Source organism: Eschrichtius robustus, chromosome 14 (assembly GCF_028021215.1).
Source record: "Eschrichtius robustus isolate mEscRob2 chromosome 14, mEscRob2.pri, whole genome shotgun sequence".
Taxonomy (NCBI): domain Eukaryota; kingdom Metazoa; phylum Chordata; class Mammalia; order Artiodactyla; family Eschrichtiidae; genus Eschrichtius; species Eschrichtius robustus.
Window position 1 is genome coordinate 76,180,532 of NC_090837.1, and position 19,779 is coordinate 76,200,310.

General features: G+C 37.3%; 1 protein-coding gene across 1 annotated transcript in view; it reads right to left on the minus strand.

Annotated features, from left to right (window-relative positions):
* Positions 1-19,779, minus strand: part of MBD1 (methyl-CpG binding domain protein 1) — a 72,049-nt gene that overhangs the window by 26,695 nt on the left and 25,575 nt on the right.

The following is a 19,779-nucleotide window of genomic DNA, read 5'->3' on the forward strand; positions in this document are numbered from 1 at the left end:
CTATATCTGTAAAAGAACTGTCTTTCAAGGTTTGGTAAGGATCAGATAGATGGATATAAATACCTAGTAGGTAACAGGAACTCAGTAAATGGTACCTACTATTATTACTATAGAGGAAATAGAAGAGGGACGAGTCCCTGCAACATTACAAGTAGATTAAGGCTTTGGTAGAAAGAGACCCTGCATGTACATCCAAGAAAAGATCCAAGGATAGAGTTAGCATACCATGGTGATGTTTCCCCATTGTATCTGGATTCCTGGCAGGGCACACATCCACTGAAGGGGTTTCTGCCAGAGTTGAGAAAACAGCCCTATTGTTGCCTTTTCACAACCAGGCTTGTGTCATCATTCAAGAAGAAACGCTATTTCAGTAAGTGTTTGGACCTCATCCTTTCTTTCAGCCTCAGTAATTTAAATTTCTTCAAATGTTCTTGATTGACCCCACTTTTAATTTAAGAGCTGTGAAATTATTTAGCAATATTTTCAAAACCCTACTCTCCCCTTCCTCCCTACCCCCTCCCAGACCAGACTTGTTAAATCAGAATATTTAACACATCTGTATTTTTTAAGAGCTCCTCAGATGGTTCTGACATATAGCCAAGTTTGAGAACCTGTGATGGAAGGCAATGTTTTTTATAAACATCAAGTCCTCCTGGTTTCTAAATCAAATGCTACACCAAGAAGCTAAAGTTTGGAGAATGGGCTCAATAAAGAACTTTTAAAGAAATTCGAGTTGTTAAGACTGAAAGAAAGGATGTGGTCTAAACTCTTATTGCAAGAGTGGTCAATATCACACAAAATGAAACCCCCAAAATACACTTTAACATTTAAAAAAACTAATTCATCTGTCTGAAATTCATCAGTGAAATTCTCAGAATTGGCCATGATAACTTATTAAAGTCCTTCCCAATCCTATGATTCATACTCTAACAAAGGTATTCAATTAATGGAAATCTAAAGCCTAAGGATAATAAGTGTGGCTTATATTTTTAAATTTTTATTTAAAATCAACTGTTTCTTCCTAAGTATAAAACTAATACATGTTCATTGCAGAAAAACTAGAAAATATAGAAAGGTATGAAGACAGTAAAAATAACACATAATCCTACTATCAGGAGATAATCACTATTAGCATGTTAATATATTTCTTTCCAGTCTTATGTATGTGCATTTTTACTAGAACTGGAGTTATTCTGCATAACTATATCTCCTTGTATCTTAATTTTTCCACCTACCATTATATTGGGAATGCTTCCTCATGAAATATTCTTTAAAACAATTCCTAACCTTAGAACTTTATTATAGTTTACTTAAGCTGCATAACAGAGGCTACAGCCTATAAATATATCACAGTTTACTTAAACATTCCCCTATTTGATGAACATATAGGTTATGTCTAACTTTTATTACAATGTTGCAATGAACATTGTTTCTGTAGCTCTTTCTGTTTATTGCTAATGATTTTCTTAAGGTAATTCCCTCCTTAATATGAAATCTAAGGGTACAAAAACATTCTTAAGGCAGTTGATGATGCATGCTGCCAAGAATGCCAGAATTAACACATTATTGACCAGAGATGTATTAATAGGTCCTTTGTTACCCGGACGTTATTGACCAGAGACATATCAATACGGTTTTAGAGAGTGATACAATTAACATCACCATGCAAAGTTGTTAGAGCTTAAAATTGATCACAATTTATGATTGCCATTATCATTCACATTTTGCTCAGTTAGGTTTTTGTTCCAACCCTGTGTATGTTATAAATGCAAGTTTATTACCATAAAATTTTCAAAAATGACGCATCACGAAATTTTGAGCGAAGAAGAATTTTTCAGTGAATTTTATGCAGATACTTTCTCTGATTGTCCGGGCGACATATATGCTAGTGTCTCAGAAGATGATAGTTCTTCAGAATACAGTTCTGATTCAGATGATGTGAATATTAGACCAAGAAAAAGACAAAAAACCTTAGTGATTGATTCTGATACAGAAAGTGAAAATGAAACTCATGGTGCTGGAGAATGCTCCTTTGCTTCTACAGAAGAGTGGACTGAGAACAACATTTCACGAAAATTAGAAGACTTTAGAGGTGTGTCAGGTATAACTATTGAATGTAATAACCCACAAAGTATTAGCAAACTAACAGAATTAATTTTTGGTAATGACTTTTTCGAGTTGGTCACTTCTCAAACAAACTTGTATCACCAACAGAATGAAAAATCATATAAAAAGTATGATAAGGCTTTAAAATGGACTGATATAACCAATAGTGACATGGAGAAGTTTCTTGGATTAATAATTTTGATGGGACAAATAAGAAAGTCACACTGGAAAGAACAGTTGGCTGATCCCTTACTTGAAACCTATCTTTCCAAAGATCATGACAAGAATAAGGTTCGAAAAAATAATGACATTTCTTCACTTTAATGATAACTTGGAAACTCCACTTCCTGCAGACAGAATTTCAAAAGTTAAACCTCTTTTGGATTATTTTCTACCAAAATTCCAATTGATCTATATACTCAAACAAGAGCTATCACTTGATGAGGCAATGATAAAGTGGAGAGGACGACTCAGATTCAAAACCTATAATCCTGGAAAACGTACAAAATATGGAATTTTGGTCAGGATGGTTAGCAAAAGTGAAACTGGATATATACGCAACCTTGAGATTTACACGGGTGAAGAAAAGAAACTTCAGGAAACAGTTTCAGTCCTATAACCTTATCTTAGTTCATGGCACCATATTTACCAAGACAATTATTACAACAGTGTGTCCACATCTGAAGTATTGTTGAAAAATAAAACCAGAGTTTGTGGGACTATAAGAGATAATCGTGGTCTACCAAATCAATTAAAGGAGAAATCTAAAAATCTACAGAGGGGAGAAATGACATTCTTATGGAAGGGAGAAGTGATTCATCTTATATGGAAAGACAAGAGGTTAGTCCGCATGGTGAGAGCTATTCATGACGCCTCCATAGCATCTACAGGAAAGGAAGACAGGAGGAGTGGCCATCAGATAACTAAGCCCACTTGTCTAGTAGAGTATAATAAATATATGAAAGGAGTTGATTGATCCGATCAATATCTGGAAAACTTCAATATCCTCTGGAAAACTCAGAAATGGTATAAGAAAGTGGGTTTCTATTTGAGTAACTGTGGTTTATTCAATGCGTTTAAAATTTATTGTAGCTTTAATGCACAGAATAAAATGACTTACAAGCAATTTTTGTTAGCAGTAGCTAGAGAATGGGTAACTGACCATTCTGGTGAATGTAGTGGTAGTCCCGCACCTGGTCCTTCTTGTGGCGTTTCTAAAAGAGCCCCCCGCAAAGATCCACCTTGTCAACTATCAAGTAAAATAAAATAACGTATTATAGAGGAAATAATATCCACAGGACTAAAAAAAAAAAAAAAAAGCCACCAGAAAGTGTAGAGTCTGCTCTTCCAGGGGAAAGCACAGTGAAACATGGTATATTTGTAATAGATGTTCTGTTCCCCTGCACAGAGGTGCCTGCTAGGGCTTATCACACTCTAACGAAATATTAGAATGCTTTAGTAAGACACGTACGAAGTTTCAAATAAATACATTAAGTGCAAAAAAAGTTGTTGATATTTACTCAAACGTGGGTGTTTCAATATTCACTTACAAAACAAATCTTCGGCCACAGGCGTTAGTTTATGCAAAAATCCCCCAGTCAATAATGTGTTAACACTGCATGAATGAGTTCATATCATAAACATTTCTTTAGATCAGTAGGTCTTCAAGCTTTTTTGATTATGTATGTCTTTCAGTAAAAAAAATTCTAAGCACCCACAACATTGTTTATAAATTATATGAGGTTATTAATATGTAACTATATCATATAAATTATTTATATGCAAAAAGTAAAATTAAAATAGATGAGCTAAAAAACATCAAATAGAATATCTATCTATTTTAATGATAATAATCATTGATAAGAGGAAAACTTTTTGTCAGTGCTTCACATCGTACTTTCACACATAAAATCTTATTTCATCCTCTTAAGTGCCTTATAACTTAGATGGGGCAGCAAGTATTATCCCCATTTTAGAGTTTAAGAAATCAAAACCTGGCACTTCCCTGGTGGTCCAGGGGTTAAGACTCCACGCTCCCAATGCAGGGGATCCGGGTTCAATCCCTGGTCAGGGAACTAGATCCCACATGCCGCAACTAAAAGATCTTGCATGCTGCAGCTAAAGATCCTGCATGCGGCAATGAAGATACCAAATGCCACAAGTAAGACCCGGCACAGCCAAATAAATAAATAAATATTTAAAAAAAAAGAGGGACTTCCCTGGTGGTGCAGTGGTTAAGAATCCGCCTGCCAATGCAAGGGACACGGGTTCGAGCCCTTGTCTGGGAAGATCCTACATGCTGCGGAGCAACTAAGCCCGTGTGCCACAACTATTGAGCCTGCACTCTAGAGCCTTGAGCCACAACTACTGAGCCCGTGTGCCATAACTATTGAAGCCTGCGGACCTACAGCCCATGCTCTGTCACAAGAGAAGCGACTGCAATGAGAAGCACGCGCACTGCAATGAAGAGTAGCCCTCGCTCACCGCAACTAGAGAAAGCCCGCGCACAGCAACGAAGACCCAACAGCCAAAAATAAATAACTAAATAAAATTTTAAAAAATAATTAAAAAAAAGAAAAGAAAGAAAGAAATAGAAACTCAGGGAGCCTAAGTATCTTTCCAAGCCACAGAACCAGGAGTAGTAATATTATTAGCAACAGTTATTAAGTGCTTACTATTTGCCAGGCACTGTTCTAAGCACTTTACATGTTTGAACTCTCTTATGATCTTCATAACAACCAATGCTGCAACAAACACTATTGTAAGCTAATTATTATTATTATTTTATCCCCAGTTTATAGATGAGGAAATGAAGGCACGGAGCTGTTAAGTATCTTATGTAATTTCATACATTCAATATGTAGTAGAGCAGGGACTGAAGACCTGGCAGTCTGGTCCTGGAGTTCCTTGGTACTTCATTATATCATCAAGTGTTCTAACCACACATCCTAGGATATTCATTTAATAAAAACACCATAAAATAATAAAAAGCCAAAAAAATTCCTTCCTTAATCTGGGGTCCAATCACCATGTACAAATATAGGACATTTAAAAAGAAATTTGGGGCACAGAGGGAACATACCTCAACATAATAAAGCCCATGCATGACAAACCCACAGCTAACATCATACTCAACAGTGAAGAACTGAAAGCATTTCCACTAAGCTCAGGAATAAGACAAGAATGCCCACTCTCACCACTTTTATTTAACAGTTCGGAAGTCCTAGGCACAGCAATCAGAGAAGAAAAAGAAATAAAAGGAATTCTAATTGGAAACAAAGAACTAAAACTGTTTGCAGATGACATGATACTATACATAGAAAAATCCTACAGACACCACCAGAAAACTACTAGAGCTCATTGGTGAATTTGGTAAAGTTTCAGGATACAAAATTAATATACAGAAATATGTTGCATTTCTATACACTAACAACAAATTATCAGAAAGAGAAATTAAGGAAACAATCCCATTTACCATCGCATCAAAAAGAATAAAATACATAGGAATAAACCTACCTAAGGAGGTAAAAGATCTGTACTTGGAACACTAAAAGACTCTAATGAATGGAATTGAAGATGACACAATTAAATGGAAAGATACATTGTGTTCTTGGATTGGAAGAATTAATATTGTTAAAAAGGATCATACCACACCCAAGGCAATCTACAGATTCAATGCAACCCCTATCAAAATACCAATGGCATCGTTCACAGAAATAGAACAAATAATTTTAAAATCTGTATGGAAACACAGAAGACCCCAAACAGCTAAAGCAATCTTGAGAAAGAAGAATACAGCTGGAGAAACCATGCTCCCTGACTTCAGACTATACCACAAAGCTACAGTAATCACAACAGTATGGTACTGGCACAAAAACAGACACAAAGATCAATGGAACAGAATAGAGAGCCCAGAAATAAACCCACGAACTTATGGTCAATTAATCTATGACAAAGGAGGCAAGAATATACAATGGAGAAAATACAGTCTCTTCAATAAGTGTTGGGAAAACTGGACAGCTACATGTAGAATAACGAAATCAGAACATTCTCTAACATCATATATAAAAGTAAGCTCAAAGTGGATTAAAGATCTAAATGTAAGATCAGATACCATAAAACTCCTAGAGTAAAACATAGACAGAAGACTCTTTGACATAAACCATAGCAATAATTTTTTGCATCTGTCTCCTAAAACAAGGGAAATAAAAGCAAAAATAAACAAATGGGACCTAACTAAACTTAAAAGCTTTTGCACAGCAAAATAAACCATCGACAAAATGAAAAGACAACCTACTGAATGGGAGAAAATATTTGCAAATGATATGACTGATAAGGGGTTAATATCCAACATATATAAACAGTTCATACAACTCAACATCAAAAGAAAAGAAAAAAATAAAAGGATTAAAAAATGGGCAGAAGAACTGAAGACATTTCTCCAAAGAGGGTATGCAAGTGGCCAAAAAGCACATGAAAAGATGCTCAACATGGCTAATCATCAGGGAAATGCAAATCAAAACCACAAATGAGGGGATTCCCTGGTGGTCCAGTGGTTAGCACTCCATGCTTTCACTGCCGGGGGCCCAGGTTCAATCCCTGGTCGGAGAACTAAGATCCCATGAGGTGCGAGGCGCAGCCAAAAAAAAAAAAAAAAAAAAGAAGAAGAAGAAAGAAACAAAACCACAATGAGATATCACCTTGCACCTGTCAGAATGGCTATCGTCGGGGGAGAGCTCCAAGATGGCAGAGGAATGAGACGTGGAGATCACCGTACTCCCCACAAGTACATCTACATGTGGAACAACTCCTACTGAACACTGGCAGAAGACCTCAGACCTCCCCAAAGGCAAGAAACTCCCCACGTACCTGGGTAGGGCAAAAGAAAGAAAGAAAAACAGACAAAAGAATAGGGACAGGACCTGCACCTCTGGGAGGGAGCTGTGAAGGGGGAAAAGTTTCCACACAGTAGGAAGCCCCTTCACTGGCAGAGAGGGGTGGCAGAGCAGGGAAGCTTCAGAGCCACAGAGGAGAGCACAGCAACAGGGGTGCAGAGGGCAAAGCGGAGAGATTCCCACACAGAGGATCGGTGCTGGCCAGCACTCACCAGCCAGAGAGGCTTGTCTGCTCACCCACCAGGGTGGGTGCGGGCTGGGAGCGGAGGCTCGGGCTTCGGAGGTCGGATCACAGGGAGAGGACTGGGGTTGGCTGCATGAACACAGCCTGAAGGGGCTAGTGTGCCACAGCCAGCCGGGGGCGGGGGGCCGGGGAAAAAGTCTGGAACTGCCTAAGAGGCAAGAGACCATTGTTTTGGGGTGCGTGAGGAGCGGGGATTCAGAGCACCGCCTAAACGAGTTCCAGAGACGGGCGCGAGCCGTGGCTATCAGTGCGGACCCCAGAGACGGGCATAAACTGCTAAGGCTGCTGCTGCAGCCACCAAGAAGCCTGTGTGCAAGCACAGGTCACTAGCCACACCTCCCATCCCGGGATCCTGTGCAGCCCACCACTGCCAGGGTCCCATGATCCAGGGACAACTTCCCCGGGAGAACACATGGCACGCCTCAGGCTGGTGCAACATCACGCCAGCCTCTGCCGCCGCAGGCTCGCCCCGCATTCCATACCCCTCCCTCCCCCCGGCCTCAGTGAGCAAGAGCCCCCGAAGCAGCTCCTCCTTTAACCCCGTCCTGTCTGGGTGAAGAACAGACGCCCTCAGACCACCTACACGCAGAGGCGGGGCCAAATCCAAAGCTGAACCCCAGGAGCTGTGCGAACAAAGAAGAGAAAGGGAAATCTCTCCCAGCAGCCTCAGGAGCAGCAGATTAAATCTCCACAATCAACTTGATGTACCCTGCATCTGTGGAATACCTAAACAGACAACAAACCATCCCAAAATTGAGGCGGTGGACTTTGGGAGCAACTGCAGACTTGGGGTTTCCTTCCTGCATGTAATTTGTTTTTGGTTTTATGTTTATCTTAGTTTAGTATTTAGAGTTCATTATCATTGGTAGGTTTGTTTATTGATATGGTTGCTTACTTCCTTTGTTTTTTTATATATAGATATATATATATTTTTTCTTGTTCTCTTTTTGTGAGTGTGTATGTGTATGCTTCTTTGTGTGATTCTGTCTGTTTAGCTTTGCTTTTACCATTTGTCCTAGGGTTCTGTCTCTCCTTTTTTTTTTTTTTTTTAGTATAGTTTTTAGTGCTTTTTATCATTCGTGGATTTGTTTTTTGGTTTGGTTGCTCTCTTCCTTCTTTCTTTCTTTTTTTTAAATTACTTTTTAATTTTTATTTGTTAATAATAATTTAAATTTTTTATTTTAATAACTTTATTTTTTTCTTTACTTCTTTCTTTTTTTCTCACTTTTCTTCTGAGCCATGTGGTTGACAGGGTCTTGGTGCTCTGGTCAGGTGTCAGGCCTGTGCCTCTGAGGTAGGAAAGCCGAGTTCAGATGTTGGTCCACCAGAGACCTCCTGGCTTCATGTAATATCAAACAGCAAAAGCTCTCCCAGAGATCTCCATCTCAGTGCTAAGACCCAGCTCCACTCAATGACCAGCAACCTCAAGTGCTGGACACCCTATGCCAAACAACTAGCAAGACAGGAACACAACCCCACCCATTACCAGAGAGGCTGCCTAAAATCACACTAAGTTCACAGACGACCCAAAACACACCACCGGATGCAGTCCTGCCCACCAGAAAGACAAGATCCAGCCTCATCCACCAGAACACAGGCACTAGTCCCCTCCACCACGAAGCCTACACAACCAACTGAACCAACCTTAGCCACTGGGGGCAGACAACAAAAACAACAGGAACTATGAACCTGCAGCCTGCGAAAAGGAGACCCCCAAACACAGTAAGTTAAGCAAAATGAGAAGACAGAGAAACACACAGCAGAGGAAGGAGCAAGGTAAAAACCCACCAGACCAAACAAATGAAGAGAAAATGGGCAGTTCACCTGAAAAAGAATTCAGAGTAATGAAAATAAAGATGATGCAAAATCTTGGAAGTAGAAGGAGAAAATACAAGAAACATTTAACAAGGAGCTGGAAGAGCTAAAGAGCAAACAAACCATGATGAACAACACAATAAATGAAATAAAAAATTCTCTAGAAGGAATCAATAGCAGAATAATTGAGGCAGAAGAACGGATAAGTGACCTTGAAGATAAAATAGTGGAAATAACTACCGCAGAGCAGAATAAAGAAAAAAGAATGAAAAGAATTGAGGACAGTCTCAGAGACCTCTGGGACAATATAAAATGCACCAACATTCAAATTATAGGGGTCCCAGAAGAAGAAGAGAAAAAGAAAGGGACTGAGAAAATATTTGAAGAGAATATAGTTGAAAACTTCCCTAATATGGGAAAGGAAATAGTCAAGTCCAGGAAGCGCAGAGAGTCCCATACAGGATAATTCCAAGGAGAAACATGCCAAGACACATATTAATCAAACTATCAAAAATTAAATACAAAGAAAAAATATTAAAAGCAGCAAGGGAAAAGCAACAAACAACATACAAGGGAATCCCCATAAGGTTAACAGCTGATCTTTCAGCAGAAACTCTGCAAGCCAGAAGGGACTGGCAGGACATATTTAAAGTGAAGAAAGGGAAGAACCTACAGCTAAGATTACTCTATCCAGCCAGGATCTCATTCAGATTCGATGGAGAAATTAAAACCTTTACAGACAAGCAAACACCAAGAGAATTCAGCACCATCAAACCAGCTTTACAACAAATGTTAAAGGAACTTCTCTAGGCAGGAAACACAAGAGAAGGAAAAGACCTACAATAACAAACCCAAAACAATTAAGAAAATGGTAAGAGGAACATACATATCGATAATTACCTCAAATGTAAATGGATTAAATGCTCCAACCAAAAGAAATAGACTGGCTGAAGGGATACAAAAAAAAGACCCATATATATGTTGTATGCAACAGACCCACTTAAGACCTAGGGACACATACAGACTGAAAGTGAGGGGATGGAAAAAGATATTCCATACAAAAGGAAATCAAAAGAAACCTGGAGTAGCAATTCTCATATCAGACAAAATAGACTTTAAAATAAAGACTATTACAAGAGACAAAGAAGGACACTACATAATGATCAAGGGATCAATCCAAGAAGAAGATATAACAATTGTAAATATTTATGCACCCAACATAGGAGCACCTCAATACATAAGGCAAATGTTAACAGCCATAAAAGGGGAAATCGACAGTAACACAATCATAGTAGGAGACTTTAACACCCCACTTTCACCAATGGACAGATCATCCAAAATGAAAATAAAAAAGGAAACACAAGCTTTAAATGATACATTAAACAAGATGGACTTAATTGATATTTATAGGACATTTCATCCAAAAACAACAGAATACACATTCTTCTCAAGTGCTCATGGAACATTCTCCAGGATAGATCATATCTTGGGTCACAAATCAAGCCTTGGTAAATTTAAGAAAATTGAAATTGTATCAAGTATCATTTCTGACCACAATGCTATGAGACTAGATATCAATTACAGGAAAAAATCTGTAAGAAATACAAACACATGGAGGCTAAACAATACACTACTAAATAACCAACAGATCACTGAAGAAATCAAAGAGGAAATCAAAAAATACCTAGAAACAAATGACAATGAAAACACGACGACCCAAAGCCTATGGGATACAGCAAAAGCAGTTCTAAGAGGGAAGTGTATAGCAATACAATCCTACCTTAAGAAACAAGAAACATCTCAAATAAACAACCTAACCTTACACTTAAAGCAATTAGAGAAAGAAGAACAAAAAAAACCCAAAGTTAGCAGAAGGAAAGAAATCATAAAGATCAGATCAGAAATAAACAAAAAAGAAATGAAGAAAACGATAGCAAAGATCAATAAAACTAAAAAAAAAAAGCTGGTCTTTGAGAAGATAAACAAAACTGATAAAGCATTAGCCAGACTTATCAAGAAAAAAAGGGAGAAGACTCAAATCAATAGAATTAGAAAGGAAAAAGTAGAACTGACACTGCAGAAATACAAAAGGATCATGAGAGATTACTACAAGCAGCTATAGCCAATAAAATGGACAACCTGGAAGAAATGGACAAATTCGTAGAAATGTACAACCTTCCAAGACTAAACAAGGAAGAAATAGAAAATATAAACAAACCAATCACAAGCACTGAAATTGAAACTGTGATTAAAAATCTTCCAACAAGCAAAAGCCCAGGACCAGATGGCTTCACAGGCGAATTCTATCAAACATTTAGAGAAGAGCTAACACCTATCTTTCTCAAACTCTTCCAAAATATAGCAGAGGGAGGAACACTCCCAAACTCATTCTACGAGGCCACCATCACCCTGATACCAAAACCAGACAAAGATGTCACAAAGAAAGAAAACTACAGGCCAATATCACTGATGAACATAGATGCAAAAATCCTCAACAAAATACTAGCAAACAGAATCCAACAGCACATTAAAAGGATCATACACCATGATCAAGTGGGGTTTATCCCAGGAATGCAAGGATTCTTCAATATATGCAAATCAATCAATGGGATACACCATATTAACAAATTGAAGGAGGAAAACCGTATGATCATCTCAATAGATGCAAAAAAAGATTTGACAAAATTCAACACCCATTTATGATAAAAACCCTCCAGAAAGCAGGCATAGAGGGAACTTACCTCAACATAATAAAGGCCATGTATGACACACCCACAGCCAACATCATTCTCAATGGTGAAAAACGGAAACCATTTCCTCTAAGATCAGGAACAAGACAAGGTTGTCCACTCTCACCGTTATTATTCAATATAGTTTTGGAAGTTTAGCCACAGGAATCAGAGAAGAAAAACAAATAAAAGGAATCCAAATTGGAAAAGAAGAAGCAAAGCTATCACTGTTTGCAGATGACATGATACTGTATATAGAGAATCCTAAAGATGCCACCAGAAAACTACTAGAGCTAATCAATGAATTTGGTTAAGTAGCAGGATACAAAATTAATGCACAGAAATCTCTTGCATTCCTATATACTAATGATGAAAAATCCTAAAGAGAAATTAAGGAAACACTACCATTTACCATTGCAACAAAAAGAATAAAATACCTAGGAATAAACCCACCTAAGGAGACAAAAGACCTATATGCAGAAAACTATAAGACACTGCTGAAAGAAATTAACAATGATACAAACAGTTGGAGAGATATACCATGTTCTCGGATTGGAAGAATCAATATTGTGAAAATGACTACACTACCGAAAGCAATCTACAGATTCAATGCAACCCCTATCAAACTACCAATGGCATTTTTCACAGAACTAAAACAAAAAATTGCACAATTTGTATGGAAACACAAAAGACCCTGAATAGCCAAAGCAATCTTGAGAAAGAAAAACGGAGCTGGAGGAATCAGGCTCTCGAACGTCAGATGATACTACAAAGCTACAGTAATCAAGACAGTATGGTACTGGCACAGAAACAGAAATATAGATCAATGGAACAGGATAGAAAGCCCAGAGATAAACCCACGCACACATGGTCACCTTATCTTTGATAAAGGAGGCAAGAATATACAGTGGAAAAAAGACAGCCTCTTCAATAAGTGGTGCTGGGAAAACTGGACAGCTACATGGAAAAGAATGAAATTAGAACACTCCCTAACACCATACACAAAAATAAACTCAAAATGGATTCAAGACCTAAATGTAAGGCCAGACACTATCAAACTCTTAGAGGAAAACATAGGCAGAACACTCTATGACATAAATCACAGCAAGATCTTTTTTGACCCACCTCCTAGAGAAATGGAAATAAAAACAAAAATAAACAAATGGCACCTAATGAAACTTAAAAGCTTTTGCACAGCAAAGGAAACCATAAACAAGATGAAAAGAGAACCCTCAGAATGGGAGAAAATATTTGCAAATGAAGCAACTGACAAAGGATTAATCTCCAAAATTTACAAGCAGCTCATGCAGCTCAATATCAAAAAAACAACAACCCAATCCAAAATTGGGCGGAAGACCTAAATAGACATTTCTCCAAAGAAGATATACAGATTGCCAGCAAACACATGAAAGGTTGCTCAACATCACTAATCATTAGAGAAATGCAAATCACAACTACAATGAGGTATCACCTCACACCAGTCAGAATGGCCATCATCAAAAAATCTACACACAATAAATGCTGGAGAGGGTGTGGAGAAAAGGGAACCCTCTTGCACTGTTGGTGGGAATGTAAATTGATACAGCCACTTTGGAGAACAGTATGGAGGTTCCCTAAAAAACGAAAAATAGAACTACCATACGACCCAGCAATCCCACTACTGGGCATACACCCTGAGAAAACCATAATTCAAAAAGAGTCATATACCACAATGTTCAATGCAGCACTGTTTACAATAGCCAGGACATGGAAGCAACCTAAGTGTCCATCGACAGATGAATGGATAAAGAAGATGTGGCACATATATACAATGGAATATTACTCAGCCATAAAAAGAAATGAAATTGAGTTATTTGTAGTGAGGTGGATGGACCTAGAGTCTGTCATATAGAGTGAAGTAAGTCAGAAAGAGAAAAACAAACACCGTATGCTAACACATATATATAGAATCTAAAAAAAAAAAAAAAAGGTTCTGAAGAAACTAATGGCAGGACAGGAATAAAGGCGGAGATGTAGAGAATGGTCTTGAGGACACGCGGAGGGGGAAGGGTAAGCTGGGATGAAGTAAGAGAGTGGCAGGGATATATATACACTACCAAATGTAAAATAGATAGCTAGTGAGAAGCAGCTGCATAGTACAGGGAGATTAGCTCAGTGCTTTGTGACCACCTAGAGGCGTGGGATAGGGAGGGTGGGAGGGAGATGCAAGAGGGAGGGGGATATAGGGATATATGTATATGTATAGCTGATTCACTTTGTTATACAGCAGAAACTAACACAACATTGTAAAGCAATTATACTCCAATAAAGATGTTAAAAAAAAAAGAATGGCTATCATCAAAAAGAACATAAATAAGAATGTTGGCAAGGATGTTACACTATTGGTAGCAATGTAAATTAGTGCAGCCACTATGGAAAACAGCATGAAGGTTTCTCTAAAAACTAAAAACAGAACTACCATATGACCCAGCAATTCCGCTCCTGGGTACATATCCAAGAAAAAAAAAAGATAAACACTAATTCAAAAAGACACACGCACCCCCAATGTTCATAGTAGCATTATTTATAATTGTCAAGATATGGAAGCAACCTAAGTGTCCATTAACAGATGAATGGATAAAGAAGATATGGCATATATATACAATGGAATACTACTCAGCCATAAAAAAGAATGAAATTTTGCCATTTGCAGCAATATGGATGGGTTTGGAGAGCATTATGCTAAGTGAAATAAGTCAAACAGAGAAATACAAATACCGTATGATATCACTTACATATGGAATCCAAAAAAATACAGGAAACTAATGAATATAACAAAAAAGAAGCAGACTCACAGATATAGAGAACAAACTAGTGGTTACCAGTGGGGAGAGGGAAGGGGGGAAAGGCAATACGGGGGTAGGGGATTAAAAACGTTTTTTTCATGATGTACCAACTTTTTCTCTGTGAAAGACACCACTAAGAGGAAAAAAAAACAAGCTACAGACTAGGAAAAAATATTTCTAAACCACATATCCTACAAAGGACTCATATCTGGAATATACAAAGAATTTTCAAAACTTAACAGCTAAACCAATTAGAAAATGGGAAAAAATATGAAGAGACACTTCACCAAATTGAATATACACATGGCAAATAAGCATATGAAAAGTTGTTCAACAACACCATCCATTAGGGAAATGCCAGTAAAGGTGGCAATGAGATATCATTACACACCTCTGTTCTAATAGTGACAGTACGAAAAGCTGGCAAAGACATGGAAAAACTTAATCTTTTACACCTTACTGGTAGAAATATAAAATCGTACAGCCACACTGGAAAACAATTTGTCAGTTTCTTACAAAATTAAGCATACATATAAGACCCAGCATATGGCAATTATCCTAGAGAAAGGATATCCGTACACAAATGTTCATATCAGATTCATTCATAATAGTTAAAAACTAGAAACAATCAAAATGTACTACAATAAGTGAATGGTTTATAGAAACTTAAGTACATCCATGCAATGGAATAATACTCAGCAATAAAAAGGACAAACTATTGATACGCAATTTGGATGAACCTCAAAGGCAATTCATTGACTGAAAAAAGCCAATTTCAAAAGATCACATATTGTATGATTCTATTTATATAAAATTCTTGAAATGATGAAATTATGGAGATGGAAAAGGGATTAGAAGTTGCCTGAGGTTAGGAATGATGGGGGTGACAGTGGTGGTTGTGACTATAAAGGGGAGCACAAGGGAGACCTTTGTGGTGATGGAACAGTTCTGTATCTTGATTGTGGTGGGGGATTAGATGGATCTACACATGTGATAAAATGGCACAGAATTATATACATACATTATACCAATGTCAATTTCCTTGTAGGATACTATGTTATAGTTACATAAGATATAACCATTGGGGAAAACTGGGACTGTAAGAATACATGAGATTTTTGTACTATCTTTGCAATTGCTGTGAATATATAATTATTTAAAAATAAAAAATTTTAAATCACTGGTTACCTTGTCATTGTTATTCATTTCATTTCATTTCATTATTATTACTGAAAATAATTTTGCTGTTTAGAAGACTTGGAGCAATAAAAATGACCCATTCTAGGGTATCAAATATTCTAGGTATGCCACTGAATATAGCTAAAAGAAATGAATGTGCTTGTCCACCAGAAGACACGTACAAGAATGTCCACAGCAGCTTTATTTATAAGAATAAACTGGAAATAACTGAAATGCCTATAACCTGGAAGATGAATAAATTGTGGTATATTCACACAATGGAATACTAAAAGGAAGAGGAGGGGAAAGGAGAGGAAGAGGAAAATTTTCATCTCACTTTATGTATACATTAAAGCCTCAATTATATTTTCAGTAATGGGGCCTGATTTAGCATCCTTGATCAAAATTTAAAACTGCCCCTTCACTCTTATAATGAATTAAAACTATATTTGCTGCTCTGTATTAAAGAGTTGGCAGTATTACATTAAAAACACTGAAAACAGTTGGATTTCAAATGAATTATGGTAGTCTCCCTTATCCACCATTTCACTTTCTCCAGTTTCTATTACCCACGATCAACTGTGGTCTGAAAACATTAAATGGAAAACTCCAGAAATAAACAATTCATAAGTGTTTCAATTGCACTCTGTTCTAAGTAGCGTAATGAAATTTTGCACCCACTTGGGATCTCCAACCATCAACATTTTCTGCTCCTGACATCAACCATCAACATCTTCATGGATCAATGATCCAGGATCACCCGAAGGAGGTGATCCTCCTTCTGACAGGTGGTCAGAAGGCCAGTAGCCTAATGCTACATCACAACGTCTACATCATTCACTTCACTTCATCTTACTTATCACATAGACATTTTATCATCTCACATCATCACAAGAAGAAGGGTGAGTACAGTACAATAAGATATTTTGAGACACAGAGATAGACCACATTCACGAATCTTATTACAGTATATTGTTATAACTGTTCCATTTCATTATTATCGTTAATCTTTGACTGTGCCTAACTTATAAATTAAACTTTATCATAGGTCTGTATGTATTGGAAAAAACATAGTATATAAAGAGTTTGGTACTCGCCCCAGTTTCAGACATTTACTGGGGATGGATAAGGGGGGCTACTGTATATTGTTGCAGGATATAACTGTTTCTTCAAAAATTCTAATAATTCATCTAACTAGCAAGTTATACAACTTGAAGTTGTATACTTAGTTATATAAGATCTCTCTATGAAATCTGTGAAAATTGTTACCAAATTAATATGTATTTTAAGAGCACAAACCACTTATGAAACTTCATTTTTATTATTGTGTCAAAAAACATTTACTAGAGAGTGGAAAATATATTAATGGTCCATTGAAATTCACTTCCCAGTGTCCCCTTTGCCCCTTACAGCATCTTCTCCTCTAGCAGACAGTAGGGAGAATCCAGATCCTGCCAAAGACAGGATGTGAGGCTGTGCTTTACATGCACTCGAGAGAACAAGAAGTGTAGAGCAGGTGCATCCATAGAAAAGGTCTGAGAAAGCTCTCAGAATCCCTAGCTGGGCTGAATGGTGACGGTATTTTTTTCCTGAGGCCGGCTAGTAAAAACTGGAGGGGGTAAATACTTCTTTAAATGCAAAGACAGGAACACAAGACTTCAAAGCATACAAAAAGTCAAGGAAACATACACCAACAAAGGAACACAATGATTTTCTAATAACCAATCCTAAAGAAAGAAAGCTCTACGAATTACCTGATGAAGAATTCGAAACAATTGTTTTAAGGAAGGTTGGTAAGCTACAAGAGAACACAGATAGACAATGCAACAAAATCAGGAAAACAACACAGGAACAAAATGAGAAATTCAACAGAGATAGAAATTACCAAAAAGAACCAAACAGAAATTCCGGAGCTGAAGAATACAATGAATGAAATGAAAAATCCAAGAGACAGCATCAACATCAGGCGTGAACAAACAAAACAGAGGAAAAAAATCTGAGAACTCAAAGACAGGTAATTTGAAATTATCTAGTCAGAGTGTCTGAATGGATAAAAAACAAGACCCAACAATATGCTGCTTACAAGAGACTTGCTTCAGCTTTAAGGATACACATATCTTTAAAGTGAAGGGATGGAAGAAGATATTTCATGCAAGTAAAAACCAAGAGAGCAGAGGTAGCTACACTTATGTTAGATAAAACACACTTTAACTCAAAAGCTGTAATAAGAGACAAAGAACGTCATTATACAATGATAAAAGGGTCAATTCATCAAGAGGATATAACAATTATAAATATAGACTCATCCCTTGGTATCTGCAGGGGATTTGTTTGAGGACCTGCTACAGATACCAAAACCCACAGATGCTCAAGTCCTGTAGTCAGCCCTCCACATCCCTGGTTCCACATCTGTGAATTCAACTAATCCCAGATCATGTAGTACTGCATTTATTGAAAAAACCACATTTAAGTGGACCTGCAGAGTTCAAATCTGTGTTGTTCAAGGGGTCAGCTGTATATGCACCCAACATGAGAGCACTCAAATATGTTAAGCAAATATTAACAGATATCAAAGGAGAAACAGACAGCAGTGCAGTAATAGTAGGGGACTTCAATACTCCACTTTCAATAGTGCATAGATCATCCAGACAGAAAATCAGTAAGGAAACACTGCATTGAACCATACTTTAGATCAAATGCACCTAACAGACATACACAGAACATTCCATCTAATAGCAGCAGAATACACATTCTTCTCAAGTACACATGGAACATTCTCCAGGATAGATCACATGCTAGGTCACAAAAAAGTCTTAACAGATTTAAAAAGATTAAAATCATATAAGTATCTTTTCTGACCACAATGGCATAAAACTAGAAACCAAACACCAGAAGAAAGCTGGAAAATTAACAAATATGTGGAAATTAAACAGCACACTCCTGAATAACCAATGGGTCAAAGAAGAAATGAAAAGGGAAATCAAAAAATATCTTAAATGGGCTTCCCTGGTGGCGCAGTGGTTGAGAATCTGCCTGTCAATGCAGGGGACACGGGTTTGAGCCCTGGTCTGGGAATATCCCACATGCCGCGGAGCAACTAGGCCCGTGAGCCACAATTACTGAGCCTGCGCGTCTGGAGCCTGTGCTCCGCAACAAGAGAGGCCGCAATAGTGAGAGGCCTGCGCACCGCGATGAAGAGTGGCCCCCGCTTGCCACAACTAGAGAAAGCCCTCGCACAGAAACGAAGACCCAACAGACCCATAAATAAATAAATAAATAAATAAATAAATAAATAAATAAATAAATAAATAAATAAATAAATAAAATATCTTAAATGAAAATGGAAATACAACATACCCAAACTTATGGGATGCAACAAAAGTAGCTTTAAGAGGGAAGTTTATAGCAATAAACACCTATATTACGAGATAAGAAAGATCTCAAATAAACAACCTGACTTTAAACCTGAAGGAACTATAAAAAGAACAAACTAAGCCCAAAGTAAGCAGAAGGAAGAAAATAACAAAGATCAGGGCAGAAATAAATGAAATAGAGACTAGAAAAATGATAAAACCTATCAATGAAACTAAGAGCTGGTTTTTTGAAAAGATAAACAAAATTGACAACCTTTAGCTGGATTAGCTAAGGGAAAATGAGAGAAGACTTGAATAAATAAAATCAGAAATGAAAGAGGAAACATTACAACTGATACTACAGTAATACAAGGGATCATGAGAGACTATTATGAACAATTATACGCAAACAAATTAGATAATCTAAAAAATGGATAAATTCCTAGACACATATAACCTACCAAGGCTGAATCATGACAAAATAGAAAATCTGAAAAGACCAATAATGAGTAAGGAGATTGAACCAGTAATCAAAAATCTTCCAATAAAGAAAAGTCCAGGACCAGATGATTTCACTGGTGATTTCTACCAAATATTTAAAGAAGAATTAATACCCATCTTTCTCAAATCCTC